At 42.3% G+C, this 20,615-nt stretch overlaps 2 long non-coding RNA genes across 4 annotated transcripts in view; one reads left to right on the top strand and one right to left on the bottom strand.

Annotated features, from left to right (window-relative positions):
* Positions 1 to 14,612, bottom strand: part of LOC123809749 — a 51,714-nt gene extending 37,102 nt beyond the window's left edge. For 2 of the 3 annotated variants that reach the window (XR_006784082.1, XR_006784084.1), the window contains exons 1-2: positions 14,475 to 14,612; positions 11,402 to 11,486 (exon numbers count right to left, since the gene is read on the bottom strand). This is a non-coding gene — a long non-coding RNA (uncharacterized LOC123809749). The remainder of the gene's footprint in view (positions 1 to 11,401; positions 11,487 to 14,474) is intronic. The other variant, XR_006784083.1, reaches the window with a different exon arrangement.
* Positions 2,523 to 10,154, top strand: LOC123809750. Its single transcript, XR_006784085.1, has 3 exons — positions 2,523 to 2,697; positions 6,647 to 6,781; positions 10,045 to 10,154. It is a non-coding gene; the product is annotated as an uncharacterized LOC123809750 (long non-coding RNA).
* Positions 14,613 to 20,615: the final 6,003 nt, after the last annotated feature.

Genomic DNA, 20,615 nt, shown 5'->3' on the forward strand with positions numbered 1-20,615 from the left:
TTTTAGGTTTTGCCAAATTGCTTCCCAACAGGCTACTTACTTCCGTCAGCACTACCATATGGGTAGTTTCATTTTTTTTCTGCTTTTGCTAATTTGTTTGGTGGAAAAATGGAATCTCAATTGTTGCTTCAGCTCTGGCTGGTGTGGCTCAGTGGATTGAACGCTGGCCTGCAAACTAGAGGGTTGCTGGTTTGATTCCCAGGCAGGGCACATGTGTGGGTTGCAGGCCAGGTCCCCAGTTGGGGGCACGCAAAAGGCAACCACATAGTGATGTTTCTCTCCTTCTCTTTCTCCCTCCCTTTGCCTCTCTATAAAAATGAATAAATAAAATATTTTTTAAAAAATCAATTGTTGCTTCAGTTTGCACTTCTTTGAATTACTTTTTTTCAAATGTCTGCCAGTTACTCAAAGGATCTGTTTTTGAGAATTGTTTGGTAGAATCCTTGGCACATTTAGCTACTGGGGTTTTCTAACAGAATGTTATGACCTCTTTAAATATTAAGACTATTAATTCTGTTCCATAATATTAAAAAATAGTTCCCTTCATCTAGTGTTTGCCTTTTGAGTTTTGATTTAATTAGCTTATTTTTGACCTAGAAGATGTATATTTTTTTATCTGCACAGTTTTCTCCATTGAGTCATCCATAATTCATTTCATTTCATTGCCTTTGAGGCTAGAATAACCTACTTAGTGCATCTTTTCAAAAACTGTGTAGATGAAGAAGAGAAGTCCACCTTACACTTACAGCCTGTTAATGGGGACATGTCCTAAGCATTTACTTGTAGAGGTAGACTGAGAATTCACCCCATCTTTGGATCTGAGGTATGGGGATTTATGAAAACTTCATAGATTTCCTTCTTGGAAGCACTTTGTCTTATTGGCAAAGTTCCAAGCGGGAAGCAAATTATCTGAAGTTGTCAAATGCCATTTTCTTTCTCCTTCTCTGTTTCCCTACCACCCAGAGTGCACAACTGCTGAAGACTTGGTATTGGGCCTCTCAGTTTATCTCAGATCCTTTATTCACACAACTCATTAGGAATGAGTCTGATCCTATCAGTCAGGGGTTCTTTACCATAATAGGACCAATAGGATACTTCCTCTCTCCCTCTTTCTCTCTCTCTCTCTCTCTCTCCCCCTCTCCCTCTCTCTTTCTAAATGCCTTCTTTTCTTGGAAACTTCCATTTTTGCTCTTAGGAGCTTCCACTGACTTGATGAGGCATTATTGAGAATAATCTTCTTTATTGAAAGTCAGCTGATTGTAAATGTTTATCACATCTAAAAATACCTTCCCAGCAACATCCAGTCTAATGTTTGACCAAACAAGTGGCCACCGTAACATAACCAAGCTGACACATGAAATTAACCTTCACATTGATCTTCTCATGGGATCGAATTTCTTTCCTATATCACATATCCAGGGAGGCACCTGGTCTTCTTTTTATTTAAAGGCCCCTCCCAGCCCATGTTTCCATGACCTGAGAGCAGGTCTGTGAGTATGCAGTCTACTAAGTTTTATTGAATATAGGTTAAGATTTTGATAGTTTTTGTTTGTGAGCACAATCACTGCCAGCATATTTTAATAGCTGGTTTACTGGCTCCACAAACCAACTGCTCCAAAAGTTGGATTGCAGTGAATTCTATTCTAGGAATGAGGAATACATTATGTGTAGCTTTACAATATCGTTACTGGGGAGTTTCACATCTAATAGGGCACGCGATAAGGGGAGCTGCTGAGTGTGCAGTTCAACGCCCACAGTCTGGTGTGATATGGAGGCCTGTGCCATACTAGTCCTGGGAGAACGAGGCAGGCCTGGGAAAGGGAGGCTGGAAGTGACAGAGTGTCACTAAGTCAGAAGAAGAACGTGCAGCCAGATGTGAGAACCTGCAATGGTGACAGTTGCTCACATACTGGGAGGAAGGGAGGAGGGAGGGATGTCGTCCTGGCAAAGGGGATGGAACCACGTGGGGAGCTGCTGCTGAGCTGGTACTGAAGCACAGCTCATGTGCAAGGACTGCAGCAGATGAGAACAAAGGACTTGCCACCAGGAGCACGGAAGGTAGAGCAAGGACATGGTTCTGCTTCCAGGTGCTTGTCTGAACAGAAAAAGTAAAACCGGACCTGTTTCCATCTCAGCCTATTCAATTAGGACAAGCTGGTCCTTGGCCTCCTGGAGACCCACAGTCTTGGGAGCAAGAACAGTCACAATCACCCTTCTTACAAAAGAACCTAAGGCCCAGAGAAGGAGCTCTCTTACACAATGTCATGTAGTCATTTGTTAAGATAAAGGTAGTCACATGTGTTATGGGTTGAATTGTGTCCCTCCCTGAATTCATCTGTTGAAATCCTAACCTTGGCACCTCAGAATGTGACCTTATTTGGACACAGGGTTGCCTCGAATGTAATTAGTTAATGCCAGGTTATATTGGAGTAGGGTGGGCCTCTTACCCAGTATGATTAGTGTCCTTATAAAATAAGGAAGCTCAGATACAGACACTGCACGCAGGGAGATCACCATTCGAAGATGATTCGAACATGGCAGAGAGCAGGGTGATCCTTCGACAAGCCAGGGAACACCAAAGATTGCCAGCAACCACCAGAAGTTAGGACAGAAGCATGGGACAGATTCTTCCTCAGAATCCTTACAAGGAACCAACCCTGCCACAATCTTGACCTCAAACTGCTAACCTGCAGAATGGTGAGAGAATAAATTTTTGTTGTTAAGTCCCCTGGGTCATGGTAGCTTGTTATAGCAGCCCTGGGGAACGAACACAGTGTGGAAACATATTACTTTTCTTTTTTTGTTGTTGTTGCTTTCAATGAAGAAAGAGGTCTTAGAAATTGAGTTAACTTCTCATTTTAAGTAAGAACATTTTTTTTTTTGCTTAGCAACTACATAAACAGAAGTTCTTATAATTCAACAAAAATGATGGCGTGAAAATTCAGACACTGAAGACATAAGGAAACCAGTAGATTTCTCAGTGAGATCATTTCAAGGCTCCCCTTATTTTCCGTTTATCTATTCACCAAGAGAAGGTGTGTAGAACACCCACAGAAACTTGGAGGATCACTGACTCAGAGTCACAATCTAGGACTGGTCAGGAGTTTTGGAGACCTTCTCTGTAGGGGAAGCAGTAATTCAACATTAAGGTCTCTCCACATTTCACCCTCTGAGAAAACTACAATAAGCTGGAGAAGCTCATCTCAATTACTCTAAAAAACCACACAGGAATTTGTTCTGACAGATTGAAAGGATTTTTGTCTTGCCACATGTTCAGCAGTAGAAGTTGCCCAAGAAGACTTTTTCCCTAGATCTCCAGGTAGATAGACATTTAAAAATGTCTTGTCACTCCACAGAATAATACCAAAGATAGCTGAGTGAAAGGAAGGATTTCATGGTCAAATCTAATGATGGAAAAGTTGAAGTATCAAAGTAAAGATCAAAGTCCTGTTGTGGACTTCTTTTCTTCTTCTTCTTCTTCTTTTTTTTTTTTTTGCTTTTGAAACAGCTAATGGTCAATCATAAGTATTCAGCCACAAGTATACGAGTAGTTAAACCAAAGGTAATTGGAAGCATTCAAGGTTACTTTGGATACGAAACAAAATCAGCAAAGGGAAAAGGCACGTGGGGTGAAGTCTGGAGAAACCAGGCACAAGCCTGCAGGTGTCCTCTCCCAGCGAGGCACACAGAGCACGTTTCATTCCCCAACAGTGACTTGTGACAACATGTGTAAGGTGGTGTGTATCATGACAGCTTATTACAGACTCCATGCCCAGGGTTTTTACTGGGGGCCAGTCACGTAGGCCCCCCGTGCCAGATGTCCAGAAGGAAAGCATGCTCTACATTTTTGTCCAGACAGTGTAGTCATAGTGAGCCATTCTTAGCACTTCTGGGAACAGTGGGACCCCTGCTGAAATCTAGGCTCCCAGATGCTAGCCAAGGCTTGCTGTGCTGACTCGTTTCTGCACCTGCCCTCAAGCACTTATACACAGAATTTGAAGAAAATGTACAAGACCTGCAGGAATGCGTTCTGTTTTTCTTTTCTGCACCCATTTGCTGTGCTAAGAATTCTAAGTTAGACCAATGTGAGTCCTTGTGACGACTGTTAAGATGGCTAGATCTGCTGGGTATGTACTCCAGAGTGCCAAGGGGCTGGCACTCAATCTTCCCAAACTCCCTCCAAAGGGATTATGTCATAGATAGAAATCACGTGTAACCTGGTTTGGTTTGGTTTTGACTCAACCCTCTCATGCTGACATGGCTCCATCCCTCTCAAGCCTGAACATCAGAAACATCACCTTCCATCTTTCCTCTACTCTACCTTCCCTCCAATAATAATAGTTCTTTCATAGCACTTAAGACATACCAGGCCCTGGCTTGTGTAACCCAGTGGATTGAGTGCCAGCCTGTGAACCAAAGGGTCGCCAGTTTGATTTCCAATCAGGGCACATGCCTGAGTTGCGGGTCAGGTCCCCAGTACAGGGTGCATGAGAGGCAACCATACATTGATGTTTCTCTCCCCCCCTTCTCCTCTCTCTAAAAATAAATAAATAAAATCTTAAAAAAAGGCATATCAAAAACTGTTCTAAGGGTTTTTATATATTTACTCATGAATGCTCATAGCAACCAATAAGGTAGCTATAGTGACCTTCCTTTTAAACAAGAGGAAACACAGGCACAGGAGTTTAGGTAGCTTCTCCAGGTCATGCAGCCAGCAGGTCACTCAGCCTCAATTCAGAACCCCGCAGTCTGGCTCCAGCCCCATGCTCTCAACTCCTCCACGGCCCCACCTCTCAGGGAACATACCCAGAGCTGTACGCATCCAGGCTGCTGCGGCCCAGCACTGGGCTAATAACAGCCCCTACCAGATCCCTTGAACGATATGAACACCAGAGATTCATAGCCAGTCATCTGTCAACTACAACTTCTCTACTGACAGGCATTTCCCAACCTCCTGAACGACCATAATTAATGTTCTCAATGATGACCAAGTGAACCACAAAATCCGGAAGTGCTTCATGAGCTCTCAAAAAGCAATTACACCTCGGCACAACAATATGAATGTACTTACTGTCATTTGAACTGTACATTTAAAAGTGAGGTAGTAAATTTTGTTATGTGTATTTTGTCACAATTTTTTAAAAGCAGATACAATTTCACACGAAGGGTTTCTGGGATATATGTGTTTTAGTGTGTCACAGACAGATCTTCCTTATCACCTAAGTATCTGTTGGGGGAAGAGTTCTACTCTGGTTTTCTTGATGTTTCATGCTGATCCTGGAAAAATAATCCATCTTTAGAGTCCGGTTACCACTTGAAGTGTGATTGTGAAAGTCCGGTCACCCTTTGTGTATTTCTGCTTTATAGATAGCCCCAGTGCTCACAAAGCAGCACCATGAATGTTCAATTGCCCAGTCACATGTGGGAGCCAATTTCTCCTCACTCGGAGCATCTGGAGTCACTGACCCCAGGTTCTTCTCAGTCACGCAAGTGTTTTCTCCTTGCAGAGCCAGAAGGACCCCCTTCCATCCTCGGCCCTGCCGTAGATCTCTCCAGCTGGTGTGTGTGCCCTTTTGACTGTCAGGAGACCGAGCTTCTTCTAAAGCTTTTTTTCTCCTGCCCAAGGCTGCTGATTCACAGCACCCCAGTTTCAGTCCTTCAGTGAAGCCGCTCAGCTCCCTACCCCCTCCAACTTCTTCTGTCCTCTTTCCTCCTCAGGTATTTAAAATATTACCCCCTACTCTCAGCAACCAATACCAAACAGGACTTTTTTTTTTTTTTTTTTAATCTCCAGGGTTCTCTTCTGCTTCCTCTTCGGAGGTAACTTCAGCTGTAGGTCATGTTCACGAGCGCCATACTCATGGTCGGTGTCTGTAGTATGTACAACTAAACATTTGAACGAACAGAACACGAGAGTTCCTTAGTTGTTGTATAATGAGGCTGAGAAGAAAGAAGGGTCAAGGGGCTCCTCTAAGTAGCTTTCTTTCCTAATCTTTATTTTACATAACTGTGGGGCAGAAGCTTAACTGTGCTAAAGTCAATCCCTTTCCCACTATCATGGATTTAAATACATACACTGAACGGGAGACTTTTGGCGAAGAATGGGTTAACGTCGCAGCCCTGTAGCATTGCAGGACAGCAGTAAAACCTTGCCTGCTGAGTTTAATTCTTACCCAGCCTTCCAGCTTTTTCTTCTAACCTTCAGGCTTCCCCTTGCCTCTTGTGCCTTCTCTCTGAGCAACAATCTTCCTGTAGCACTGCCCTTAGTTTCCTGAACTTGACTTATCTGCCCATTTCTGAGCACACTGGAAAATATTAGCTCCTAGAATTCTGCCTCTTTTTTTCCCCATAGTTTTATACCATGTCCGCAGGAGGCGGTAGCTAATGAAACCGATTTTACCCTTAAATATGTTCACGTCACACATGATACACTCTGACCTCCAAGCTGAGACTACAGAAGCTCGACACCAATTTCCCTGCTTGATCAGATTAATTTTTAAATGCTATGTACTGCACTCAGTATGAAGTGTCTCCCATAGCTTTTGAGCAAAGCTGATTATCTGTTATATCGTTTGCTCGTTCTATCCACCTGTCTGAGGCTAGTTTCATGTTGCTGCTGCTTCTTTTTATTCCCGTTTGAATACAGCTGCTATGTCAACATATAACTTTAAGAAGTATGACTTTTCAAGAGCGTGGTGTTGGGGGACTGATGATCAACCGTCCTGCTACTCTCTACAGAGCATGGATCTACCTGTCCTTACCCAGCTCCCCATGGCGCAGGGTAAGTCCTCTTCTCCAAGAAACTATTCCAGGCAATTCCCACCCACTCTGGTCTTTGCCATTCCTGGACTTCAGAGACGTTATTATTTAGCCCCCAATCAGATATTTGATTGTATTCTGCTTCCTATCAGCTACCTTCACATCATAAATGCCAACCCTGCCACCAGACTTACAGGCAGATCCTCAAGAACAAGGTTATTAGCACCTATTTGTCTCAGTACCCCCGCACAGCAGGGGGGTGGTGGCCAGGACAGGAAAGCAGCCAGGGCTGAGGGGCCCTGGACACCAAGGTGAAAGGACAGAACGAACGCCTGCCCTCAAAGCACCCAAAGCCCAGTTGGGAGGACAAGTGCGAGAACCTAACCTTTAGCTGTAAGCTACACAGACCTGCTCTGGTTGGAACTCAGAAAAGGGAAGTCTCAGGGGCCAGATTCCAAAAAGATAAGAACTTGGAGGCTTGGGGAGTTTGTGGAACCATCTACTGAGAACATTTTCTGGAACGATTCAGTCACAGCTCTTCTCAATCCTCTGCTCAAGATTCAGCTGATGGGAGGCAGGGATGGGTGGGGTAGGGGGGCATGGGGGCAGAAAAACAGAGACAATTGTACTTGAACAACAATAAAAAACAGATTTAAACTGAGAAGGAGTTCCACTCCCACTAGGGCAGAGTAGGTGCCTGACAGACTGGCCCCACCACAGAGACCAACTGCAAATGATACACAAAATGCAAAACACAACTACGCAATGTCTCTGAACAGTGAACAAAAGCAAATAAATTTTGAAAGGAAGTCAAAATGTGGAGAGAGAAAAAAACTCAAGGTAAGTTTCCTTTTGAGGTGGGTGGGCGGAGGGGTGTTGGTTAGCCTGAGTCATCGTATGTATGGCTTGGAGTAGCTTCAAGTCTAATAGACCGCCAGCCATCTTTTTTGGTCTAAGCAACCAGGAGACATTTGTCCCAGGGCAGCTACAGCCATTAGGAAGTGAAAGCAGAACCTCAGAGCAGAGAGAGCCCGAGACGGTGGGAGTCATGAGTTTTGACTGTAGGGAAGGTTCAGAACCTGGCTGGGATGAGACACCAGGCTATGGCCAAGTGCAGGTTGGATCCCAAAGCTGAAGATGCCAGGGCCCTTGGGCTTTCCTTGTGACTGTACTGCCTGTACCCGCTCTCTTCCTAGTATTTACACCTAGTAAGGAGAAAAAACGCGTCGAGGAGTCATTCTGCTGCACGTTAAAATGATCAGAGCTCGAGTAAAATACCAAGGAGTTCTCAGGATAGAGATACTTCTGGCTGGTTGGTTAGGAGCAACTGCCCAACACGCCAGCATTCCAGAGACTCCATTGGAGTGCCAGGGGCAAGATCTATTTCTGACCACCAACGGGCAGGGCGTGTCCTCCTTTTAAGGAGCTCTAACAAATAGAAACCTGTATTTATATTAAAAGTGCATTAAATTGTGAAGAGTTACTTCGGCTAAATCTGTTGAAGCTCATTCCATATCAAGTTATCTAGTCAGTGGAATTTTATTTATAGTTGTTGGGGATTTTGATGGTCTGTTGGGCGGTTTTAATACAGCAACTCTTTAACCAGCTGTTACTTGAGCGTCTCTAACTACGCAGTGGTAAACAAAGTCTAAGTCAAAGTCTCTACCTCCAGGAAAGCCACGTGGAGTCTTAGGGACATGTGATCTGTAGAGCAACAGACAAATATTAACTATGATAAGAGCCAACTGAATACTGAATAGCACAGCCATTAAGTTATAGAAATAACAAGGAGGGAAAGCCGTCACTTCAAAACAGAGAAAATAACCGTTTGCAGGCACTGGTTCTGTAGAAGGGGCATCTGTGTGAAGAAGTGTGCAGATACTGAGAGCTGTAAGAGGCGAGTAGTCAGTGTGAGAAAAACACGAGATGGATGGTCGTATTTTCAAGGGGCCGGGTGTCCTGATAACGTGGCTTTAGAAGGACTGGATTGGTCTGTCTGATACTGAACATGCCCTGAACCTGCGAACTTTGAACCAACACATAAAACACAAACACACTGTAAATTCATCTCAGTAGTGTGTTTCTTATAAGAAAAGCTGGAATACCTTTGGAAGTACACTTGGGAAACTAGTTACATTAACTGCTTTCAGAGATGGGTGCTGGGTGGATGTGAAAGGCTTTTCACTGTATACTCTTTAATTTTTGAATGAAGTGTTAACTATTTTAAAAAAATTTAAATCAAAGGATACGATGCGTGTGTGCTGAGAAAAATAGATGAAATAGGAGCAAATGTTTTAAGAGCATTACCATGGTCACATGATGCTCCATCACCAAATAAGCAAACAAGCAAATTATTCATGCAACTGTTACAGAAACAGGCTTATCAGGCATCATTGATACATGCCAGGCTGCACATATTTAAAAGTTTTGACACACATTTACATCTGTGAAGCCACAGCCCAATTAAGATAATGGACGTATTCATTAGTTTTGAAAGTTTCCTCATGCCCTTTGAAATCATTACCTCCTACCTCTTTCTACCCTCTCTCCCATTCTCAGATATCCAAAGAATTTGTCCTCTTTCTATTGGTTTACATAACCAGAATCATTTTGTCTGCTTTCTTCTATTCAAGCAAGACTATTTTTGAGACTGATGAATAGCTGTATGTATTAATAGCCATTCATTAAAAATTGTTGTGTAGTATCCCATTTTATAGATATGCCACTGGGTAAATACCTACAGAGTCATATCCCAAGCATGTTTAAGACAAGAAACTACCAGACTTTTCCAAAGTAGCCATACCATTTTGCATTTTCACCCACAAAGTTTGAATGAGAGTTTTTAGTTGCCCCACACCCTCACCACCTCGCAGGTTTTTTTAAATTCTCAAACTTCTATATGTATTTTGATTTGGATTTCCCCTTTGACTAATGATATTGAGCATCTTTTCATGTGCTTATTTGCCATCTGTTTATCTTCCTTGGTGAACTGTCTCTGAAACTTTTGCCCATTAAAAAAAATTGGGTTGTTTGTTTATTATTACTGAATGTTGAGAGTTCATTACATATTCTGGATACAAGTCCTGTGTCAGATGTGTGATTTGCAAATATTTTCTCCCAATCTGTGGCTTGTTTTTTCATTTTTTTAACAGTTTCAAAGAAGAGACATTTTAATATTTATAAAGTCAAGATCTTAATTTTTTTCTTCTTCTATGGCTCATGTTCTCTTCCCTCTGGTACCCTGTCTCTCTAACTCCAGTCACCTTGCCTTCTTTGGGTTCCCAGCTCCATCTCCTCAACTTAGAGAGATTGTTGGGCTGTGACTGAACCACCCACCCCCAGAACTGGAGCCTGGAGACACAACCCAGGAAGGAAGCTGGGGCAACAGCAGTGCCTGCCTCATTTGTTTCCTGTACGCAAGAATCATGATCCTCTGTTACCTGCCCTCTGATGTCTTCAAAAAACCCTCGTTTCTTGTATTTGGTTTGTTTTTGCTTTGTGTCACGTGGCTCTGTAAATCTGGTTCCTGACACTACTTCTTGGCTGGTAAGCACAGGTTCTCTTACACTTCCTTTTGAAATGTAGTAAATGAGTTTCTGAGTAAAAGGGAAAGAGCATTTCCAATGAGAGGTGTGCTAATGGAAAGCAGTCTGGCTTCAGGATGGAAGCCTGAGTTCAGACGCCAAGGTGAAACATGGAAGAAGTTGCCCGCCTATCTTGAAGTGCTCAAATGGCTTGCAGGGGGTCTGTGGACCTCCAAAAACTGTATAAAGACTGTATACAGGGGCCCTGGCTGGTGTAGCTCACTGGATTGAGCGCAGGCTGGGAACCAAAGTGTCCCAGGTTCGATTCCCAGCCAGGGTACATGCCTGGGTTGCAGGCCATAACCCCCAGCAACTGCACATCGATGTTTCTCTCTCTCTCTTTCTCTCTTCCTCTCTTCCCTCTCTAAAAATAAATAAATAAAATCTTAAAAAAAAGACTATATATAGGGAATGCACACTTTTCTGAGATGCCTAAGGATTGATTACATTAGGACTCAAAGGCCTGGATAATGCAAAAATGATTATTCACCACTCCTCTAAGAAAGTCAAATTTCAGATTGTAAGGGTTTGTTTTTTTTAAAGATTTTATTTATTTATTTTTAGAGAGAAGAGAGGGGAGGGAGGGAGAAAGACATCGGTTCCCTGACCAGGAATCGAACCAGTGGCCTTCTGCTTTGGTTGGGGTGACGCCCAACCAACTGAGCCACAGGGGCCAGGGCCAGATTATATAGGGATTTCAGTGAACATTTCTTTTCTGAGTTTATGACTTAAAAAAAAAAGAGAAAGTCTATGTTTAGTGTAGTTTGGGAATGGAGCAAAATTAGTTGCATGCATACCATCTGCCATCTTCTCTTGGAACTGGCATGCAGATATACACACACACACAGCTGCCTCCTTTGTGTCCTTCCTGTTTCAGCCTAAATGTCACCTCCTCAGAGAGGCCTTCCCTGACCACTCACCTGTAATTAGGTGCCCATTATCCTAATACTCATCACTACCTGGTACTTTCCGGTTTATGGACTTCTGCCATTAGAATGTAAGTTCCATGAGAACAGGTACCCCAGTCCATGCAGAATCCCCAGTTTCTAGAACAGTACCTGGTAAAGGGAAGAAGCTCTATAACTGGGCTTGGAGATCGTGTTTTCAGTATCAGATGAGCTTGAATCCTGTGTGCGATGTACCCTGGGAAAAGGAAAGGTTGCCACCATGAAGGAGCAGGGTGTATACAGAAATGAGATAGTCTGTGTGTAAGTCACACAGGGTGTGAGCAGCAAGCGAAGCTGCAAAGAGCAGGGGCAGAGCTGCAGGAATCTGTAAAGCCCTGTATTTGAAAACTGTGTCTCTAACTTGAGTCAAGGTCACCCTGGGTTTTCGCTGAGCCTCTATAATGAGCTGGGTTGATTCTCTAAGGGAGACACCCCTGCCAAAGGTGGACAAAAGGGACTGGAAACAGGAGAGAAGCAGGCCTGTTGGCATCTCTGCCCCTTCTTTAATTACCAGCAAAGGAGAGGAGGGCAGAAACCGGGAAAGAGACCTGGGGAGCTGCAGGGAAGCACAGCGCACGGTGGGAAGCCCTGCTCTGCAGTATCTGAGGCCATGTCACATCAGGAATGGAAGCTGCTGCTCCCCCATCTCATGTGCCAGGAATTCTTATCATCAACCAGGGACATTTCAGGTGCTGGTTATACTCCCGGAGGTACTGACTATTGTGGGACCTTTATTTCGTAAGAAAAAGAAGTTAAAGGTATTTATTGTGACAAGTGCAGTTAGCTTTCAGTTCAGTTTGTTATTTAAGTTTAGTTTTTCTTTCATTAAAAAAAAGGTAATATGTTCACGTAATTCAAAATTCAAACATCACAAAGGGGCATAGAGTAAAAAGAGCTCTTAGACTTACTGCTGTTCTCCACCTCCCTCTCAGGTCTCCTGGGAGATGACCAGTGTAAACAGATCCTTGTATCCTTCCAGAAATACTCCCTTGGACACAATGAAATGGAACCAGAAGTGCTCAGAGCACATGCAGAGGCCGTTCCTTTAAGTGAGCCAAGGCTAAGGGTTCTGCCCTTCATTTTCACCGGGAAAGAAACAGTGGAAATAGGAGCCAGCAGGACTGGAGGCGGCAGGGATCCCCTCTGGGTTCCTTGGCAGATCACCTAACATGAAAAGGAACTGTGTGGGGGTAGGATGTGATCAGCCAAGTGTCAGGTGCTTTTTATCCAGGACCAAGCTAGCCTAGCTTTAAAGAGTGATGGCTGAAGACACAATGCAGTTGGCAAAAGAAGTCACGGCTCTCGTGTGTGATGGAGGATAAAGGTTCAATGTGGCAGATAAGGGCCTTCTCTGAAGAGGTCGCTGTGTGGTGTGGAAGCTTGGGAAAAGAAAGCTGTTTCATGTAAGCTGCCCAAGGTGTACATTTATGAAGGGGGCATCTCTCCACAGTTGAACTGTTGGTGTCCCCAAACAAGAAACAAGAGAACTAGATGGTTCCCAGGTGACATGCCAGGAGATTGACAACAGAATGGGGCCCAGGTCTGGGGATTATGTTAGAAAGGATCTGACATGTCCCATTGGAGGGAGGCCCAATTCTGAAGGTGGAAGACTTCAATGAAGTGGAGGAGGAAGGAGAGGGCAAATCAGGCAGCTACATACAACAAAAGACCCAAGCGAACCTATTTTGCAAGGGGACGGTCTTCAAAATGAAACCGGGAGAGGCAAAAAGGAATGGGTTTGGAGCCTGAGGCCTGGGCTCAGTCTGGTTCTAATACTTCTTAGCAGTGTGAACCCGGGCAGGTCAAACTCCTTCTGTGTCAGTTTCCTAATGGAGATTAACACACAAGAGATAATAATAGTCTTTCCTTGGGGTGTTGTGTGATCAACTGAGTTCCTATACAATGAAGGCTTAGAACAATGCCTGGCACAAAGCTAACTCAACGCTTTTCAGCTACTAGTACTTTTAATAAAGGCCTGTTCAGGCCTGTTTTGCTGGCACAGAAGTATGTGGAGATGAGTCTGGAAAAGCACACCCACAGATGGATTTCACGTAGCGATAGTGAGGGAAAAGGGGGTGAAGAGAAAGAACATACCAGGAAGAATGGGAAAAAGGGTTCAGGGTGGAACTATTTCAGAGAAAACAGCCTCCTTGGTAGGCTACCTGTTCAAAGCTAGATGGTATAAGGGAATGACTCTTGGAAATTAAATGGAGAAAGTTTAAGTTCAGTTCAAGAAGCATTCTTTTTGTGTGCACACTTAGGGCTCCAATTATATTGCCAAGGACTGTGGCCAGGTCATGCACCAGGAACCTAAGAGCTCTAAGTCAGGAGAGTTGGGCTCCAGTTCTAACTCTGCCTGAAGCAGCGGATGCCATATTGAGCCCAAGTCAATGAACAACTGTCATTTTTTAAAAAGGCCAAAACTAGTTCCTAGGCCCTACAAGTATTCGACATCCTTTGATTTTAACCCAGGGGCACTGTCTCCAGAGAACTTAAGAAGATTCTCACCTAGCTTCAAGACCCCTCCCCTCAAAAACAAATCTGTTAAAAAAGGAGTTATCACGGGCTTCCTTTCCTTTTCTCCAGGTCCCTTCCCAAAAGGAGCAAGGTTTCTAAAATGCTGGCAGTGGGAGAGAGCCAACTCAATTCAAGGAAATTTCGTGTTTCAGTTATTCCTGTGGGCAGCCCAGAGATGCTTCAGGGTCTGAGTCGGAAGACAATGAAAAAAGGGGAGATTTGCTGGAAGGAAACAAACTTTGTTTTGTTTGATTCTCTTTGAGAAGAAGGGATAGACGGTGATAGCTCAGGTTCAAACTACCCATTTAACAAATACCGCCCTAGAGGGTGCAATCTGGCCCAACCAGGGTTATGAGATCCTGCTTCATTAAGGACTCAGGACACTGGACATGCCAGGAGGTTGTCTCGTATAAATGGGCAACAGGAAGCTTACATACTCTCAAATAAAAGCATTTCAAGTCAGATATTGGGCTAAGGGCATGCGCTGGTTGTAAAACCATTGGCTTTGACTCTGTGGCCCTGAAGGATGCCTGGTTGTTTAGAACAAAAATTTTGATACGTATAGCTGAGAAGATATGGCTGCTTGCCTTAGGACTATGAACCTACGTCTTGTTTGCTCATCATCCTGTCAGTCATTTTCCTCAAAAAAAAAAAAAAAAGCAAGAACCTGAATTCAGAAGCACAGAATCCCAAGATTTTTCCAGAGGCGAAGAAGCCGCCCTTATCTCCAGGGCACTCACTGTTCTAGTAATCCCGGCCTGGACACCGCGTCACGAACCCACCCTCCCTCCGAGACGGCCCTGAGGGGTCCGCACTGCGGGGTGCAAAGTAACAGCTTCAAACCAAACCTTTCATCATCAACCAATCGTTGGCCCGGGCTCATCCAGAAAAACCATAAACCCTCTAGGGAAGTGAGTGACACTGAGACAAGCCTATCGGCGAGGAGGAACCTGAAGGGGTGGGGTCAGAACTAACCAATAATATCGAAGTAGTTGTTGTTGGGAGGAAGGGAGACCCCAGCGAGCGTGCGTGATGCCGCTCCGGGGAAGGCGTGGCAGGAAGAATGCAGAGCCAATGGCCGCGGTGGGCGGGCGGCGGCGCGCGTGCGCGCTGGGACCTGGGGCTGCAGGCGGGAGGCGAGAGTGTGGAGGAGGGGATCGGGCAAGAGCGCCGCGGATCTCCTGCCGCCGCCGCAGCCGCCGCCGCAGCGAAGAGGCCATGTTGTGTGGTGTGTGGGGCGGGGGGGAGGAGGAGGAGGGAGTAAAGCCGAGAGAGGAGACGGGAGAGAGACACCACACACACACGGCACAAGATGGCCGGAGAGGCAGCAGCACCCCGAGCTGTCAGGCGTCCTGACGCGGCCGCGGAGCCCGCTGGTTGGCGTGGTGCTGCGCCGGAGCGGCCCGCAGGCTCGCGGGGGCGAAGCGGTCCCGGCTGAGACGAGATCGGCCGTGTGTCGGGGTCCGATCCCCCGGCAGGGGCTGCCGGAGCGGCCGGGCCCACGACGCCGAAAGCGCCGCTGCGGCATCGTCTGCAGAGGCTCCCCAAAGCCCCGGAGGCTCGACCCGGCGCGGGCAAGAGGCCCGGCGCGGGAATCGTGTGCGGGCGACCTCCAGGTGCCAGCAGCCGCGCTCCGACCCGGTAAGCGGCTCCCCGGCCCCTTTTATTGTCCTTTGTCCTTGGGAGGAAAAGCAAAATGTCCTTGAACACGCGAGCAGGAGGGGGTGGCGGGTTGGGCCTCTCTGCCTGGCTCTGTGAAAACCCCGCCGGCGTCGTAGGCTGGTTCCCCGGGCGGGAAGCGCCTCGGCGCCGCGGGGCCCAGGGCCGGGTGGTGCGGGGGGCCCTTCTCCAGACCCTGCGGTGGGCAGGGGGCGGCCTCACTGCCGGCATCGGCCCCGCCGGGAAAGGGGTGGCGGCGGGTGACTGCAGGCGGGAGCCCGAAGGGGACCGCGCGAGAAGAACCCCTTTCTGTCCTGGTGAGTTATTTTGATATTTAGGGTAAAAAGAAAATCCCTTTCAGGTTCTTCAACGGGGGAGCTTGTTAACCTCTTTCCGGTAAGGTGGGAATTCATCTTGATGGTCGAGTTTAAAAGAACAATGGCACCTTGGCTACGTTTAAAGAAAAATAAAACTTGTTTTTTTTTCTTTTGGGTGTTGGCTCTTAACTCTTTCAAAGCCGATTTTGAAAACGGCTGCAGGATTAACAGATGAGAAGGTACTTGCTGCTTATTAAAACCTTGATGACGTTAAGGTTGTCTTTTAAAATGCAAGTTAGAGGAGGGCGTCTCGTATTTCAAAAATTAGGAAGACAAGTTTACTATAATGTCAAGGCTGTTTAATGGGAATAGAATTTAATTGAGGTGCTAGACGATGACGTTTGATTAATACAGTTTATTTTGCCGAGTTTACCTGACATTCTGATGTTTGAATAATGTTTTGATACTTTTTAAAAGGTCATAAGGAGCCGTTATGTGTAACTTAGCACACCTGAATGTTAGAACGTACTTGGGTCAGTTCCTAGACTTTTAAAAGTTTAAGTTCTTCATTATATTATTTTTTAAAAAATAATCTATATTATCACAAGCCATGGTCGACAAAACTTTTACAGGGGAATATTTTGACACCAAATCTCTTTGTGAAGTTACTTTCTCGCAGTGTAAATTTTAAAGTAGGATTGCTCTCGGTAATGGACGAAGAAGAGGAGCCATATTTGTTGCATTTGTTGCATGCACGAAAATCTAGATATTCTTAAAACGGAACAGTATTTCAATAATATAGATTGGTTTCAAAAAATTTGCATTGTCCTCTGCCTACGAATTTGAAAAATTGTTTGAGAGGGAATTGAAGTTAAGTGGTTTGAACAAACCACAGATGCAAAAAGCTTTGTGTATTTTAGAATATATTTGTCTTCATTTTGCGGTACCTCTTCCTCTTGTGTGTTGTAAAGGTGCAGATTTACGTAAAAATAGTATTGGGCAAATTTACCTAGTACAGTACTTAAAAGATCAAAGAAACTGCAGGAGTCGACCGTATTTCTGAGGGTATATTTGTCAGTAAAAATTTTTTTTCTTTTTTTCCGAATGGCATTCATATAGGGCTACATGTTCCATCAGTTGCGCATATCTTGATTTTAGGCAGTGTTGTTTGAGTACCAGTTTTGTTTTTTCAAATGAACATTTTTGAAATTTTTGAATACTGAAAGTGATTTGAAATGAATATTCTGAATCTGGTGTTTCAGAATCCTTTTTGAATAGTGAAATGCAAAATAATTGCTGGCAGTTTAACCTCATAGGATCTTTTTACATGAGTAATGGGGGAAGGGAGAGACTAAAAATAGTCAAGACCCTGGTTTGAAATTGAACAAATGTCATAGATACTACATGTCTTAGACTTGACTAAAAAACAAAGCTAATATCCCATTTGGTGAGATCAAATAACTTGTAGCTTAAAAATTTAAAGTAGCCAGTGGCCATTTTAACTTCACTAATTTCTCCTGGAAGAGTTAATTTTCAATTACTCAAAAATTTAAAAGGTATTTCTAGATGGTAAGGGAAATGTTAAGATTTCAGTCTTTGAAAAATGGTAAACTTTTCCTTTGTTTTTTGGTATTGCCTGGCCTCAAAAGAAGAAAAATAAAAACAAAATCATAATCTTAAATCTGTCTAAAGATGTAAATCTTCTGTATATTTTTTTAATTTCAACACCTTAATCACAAGTATTAGTCCATGCAACTGAAAGATGAGGAAAACAAAGACTGACAGATGCTAAGATAAGAAATAACTGCAACCTAATAGGTGCAGGTAGTGTGTGGATGAGCTGTCTCTTAAATCTATCCATAGATTGCGTCTATGGATTATTGTTTCATCACACTGAAACTTAGGCCAAGAAATGTTTAAAAATCAAAGCATTGATATCATCTTCCCTTTTTTTTTTAAGGTAACTTACAAGATTACAATTACATTTGGTTGATGATGCTTCTGAACAAATACAGCTCTTTATTTGAGGTAAGACTGGGTAAATTTTTATTACTTTGACATAAAAATTAGCCGATTAGGTTTTGTTTTTGTTCTTTGATAATTTATATTTCCAGTAAGTGGTGATTATGAATATTAATAAATATCTGAAATAATTTTACAAGCCTTGTAAACCTTTTTACTGAGTGGAAAGTATATTTGCATAGCCATTGTAAATAAATACGCCTTTTGAATAGTTAAATACTAAAGGCCCATTAATGCCTTTGTTTAATTTTGGGAACAAGAAAAGACTGATTATATTCTGAGGAAAACCATGATACACTTTTTGTTTTTAGCTCTCTAATATATTGTGCAAACAGTTTTAATCTTCTAAATATGTAAATAAATACAAATACTGGAAAACTTGAGCTAGTTACTATTCCTACTAATAGATTTTAGGGAAGGACATTTTAAAAATCAGATTTTGTAAACATAGATTTTAGTTTTCGTTTTTTTTTTATTTAATAAAAAGTTATAAAACACTTGTCCTTACTTGCTATTGGTTGTTGCATCAATAAATTGTTTAGAATATTTTTTCCCCCTAAAAGATAAACCATTTTCGAGACTGAGAGCGTGGAGTTTTATCTCTGAGGATAAAGGAAACCTTTGCCAAAGTCTGTATTTTATGTAGCAAGTAAGTAAATGTTTTTATCTAACATCTGAAATTTAATAGCTACCACCATTTGAGTAGGAAAATATCAGTAAAGTTTGTCAATGAAACATAAACTGTAGATTGTTTTTTTACCTTGAGAAAAGGATGAGAAAAAGCCTATCAAATTCCATTTCCTTATATCAAAGCACTTTTGATTAATACTGAAACAGTTGATACATGTAGTTTCTATCAGAACAGTAAGACATTAACTACTTTCCAATGTAATGGGACTTGAGGATTACAGTTAAATCAGTAGTTGAGTCATCAAAGTGGTCTTTATGATCTGAAGTGTACATTCTTTTTGATGATACTGATCACATTTTAGAAATGGCGTAGGATGTCGCATTTGCAGATCTTAGGATTCTTATAAGGACTATATTTCAGACACGAAATATTTTCACATTCTGGTTTCTGCTTCATGGATTTTAAATAGTCGTCGTACCCATTTTTATGAGTTTGTTTTCAAACATAGAAAAATGAGTTATTTTACGGAAAACTAGAATAACTCATCTAAAAAGACCTCCATAGCTTAATAATTATTTTTAAATCATAAAAGGAAGAAGTAATATTCAATATACATATAGTAATTTTACATTTTAAAACTAGTTTGTCAGTGAAAAAACATGCCCACTGATAATTTATAGAAAATATTCTTTAATTACAAGTTAAAATTGAATGTGAAAATTAATTTCAAGCTGATACTAGTAAAGATTTATCAGAGAAAATATGTAATATAATAATATGTTGGGAATTTTAAGAATACCAAATAACCATTAATTAATATAAGGGCAAGTTTACCTTATGTCCTTGAATTTTTTTTCTTGTGGAAAATCTTTTATCTGTTGGTGTTTGCTTATTCTGTTGATTCAAATAGGTGAAAGGGGTAATATTTTTATTGTCTTTGCTTTGGCTTACTTTTTCCTTTGCAGTGCTTTGCAATTTGATTAAATTTGTGTTTGTTTATAGTGTACAAAAGAAAATGGAATGTTAGACCTTTATAGTATTTTAAAGATGTAACATACAAAAAATTCAAAACATCTTTTATTCCAAGCTTCTTAAACACATGTCAACATTAGGGTTTCCTCTATGCAAATGATTGGATATTAGACTTATTCAGATGTTGTTGGGCACTTACTAAAATTGAGAATTTGGTCTCTTAAGACACGTGTGTGAAGTACAATGTAAGTTTAAGTATAAATCGACAATTCCTAATGACCTTCCAAAGGTATAATTTAACCTGTAAAATAAAAAATGAACAGTTGAAGGTTAGAATGTTAAATTAACATTTTATCGTATTTTAGTATCAATAATTATAATAGAAAAATCTAAATGATATAGTGACTTGTAAATCATTCCCTAATCTAATGGGATACAACTTTCCTTTTATTACCAACGAGATAAAGGATTATGATCACACTCTGAAGAAGTCTTCATGTACTTCAACATTCGTGATAGTGCTTATATTTTTAAATTACATTTTGAACTACTTTTTGAATCATAGAAAATCTCCTGATCAAATTGGTGATTAGGTTGCATTGCATTTGTCATTAAGGTAGTAACTATTGAAACATTCCTTGAGGTTCCACAGAAAGAAAAGAAGCCAGGCTCATAGTTGCTGACAAGGTTTTCGTGAGCCGTGACGTGACACCTGAGGATAGATGATGTGACATGGGTAATTGTGAACACAAAATTTTCTTCAAGTTTAGCTCACTGTTACTCACTTTACTGATTATTAAAAAAGTGCGACTGGACAGCCAGTGAATTTACCTTTTTTCCTCTCAGATTTAATTCTTTGTTGAGAGGCAAAGGGAAGGGGTAAGGGGTAACTTGAGGACATCCCTGTCTTTTGCATTAGTGTGGGATAGAGCGGAAAATATCACAGATTCAGCAATCAAGAGACCTAACTTCTAATGTAAATAAACCCTGTAATTTTGACATTTAATTCACTGTACACCTTAGTCTCTTAGTTACTATAGAGTATTTGGAGTTTCTAATCTCTTGAAGATAACTTCAGCTCTTAGATTTTTGCAGTAAAAGTAATAGTAAGGAGTGTCTAATTTTCTTACAAAAATGGGAGAATAAGGTTTTGTAATTCTTACATTGCAAATCATCTATTTCTGTGGTGAAACTATTTGAATGACTT

The sequence above is a fragment of the Phyllostomus hastatus genome, unplaced genomic scaffold (genome assembly GCF_019186645.2).
Source record: "Phyllostomus hastatus isolate PE091 unplaced genomic scaffold, TTU_PhHast_1.1 phas_scaffold_555, whole genome shotgun sequence".
NCBI lineage: Eukaryota > Metazoa > Chordata > Mammalia > Chiroptera > Phyllostomidae > Phyllostomus > Phyllostomus hastatus.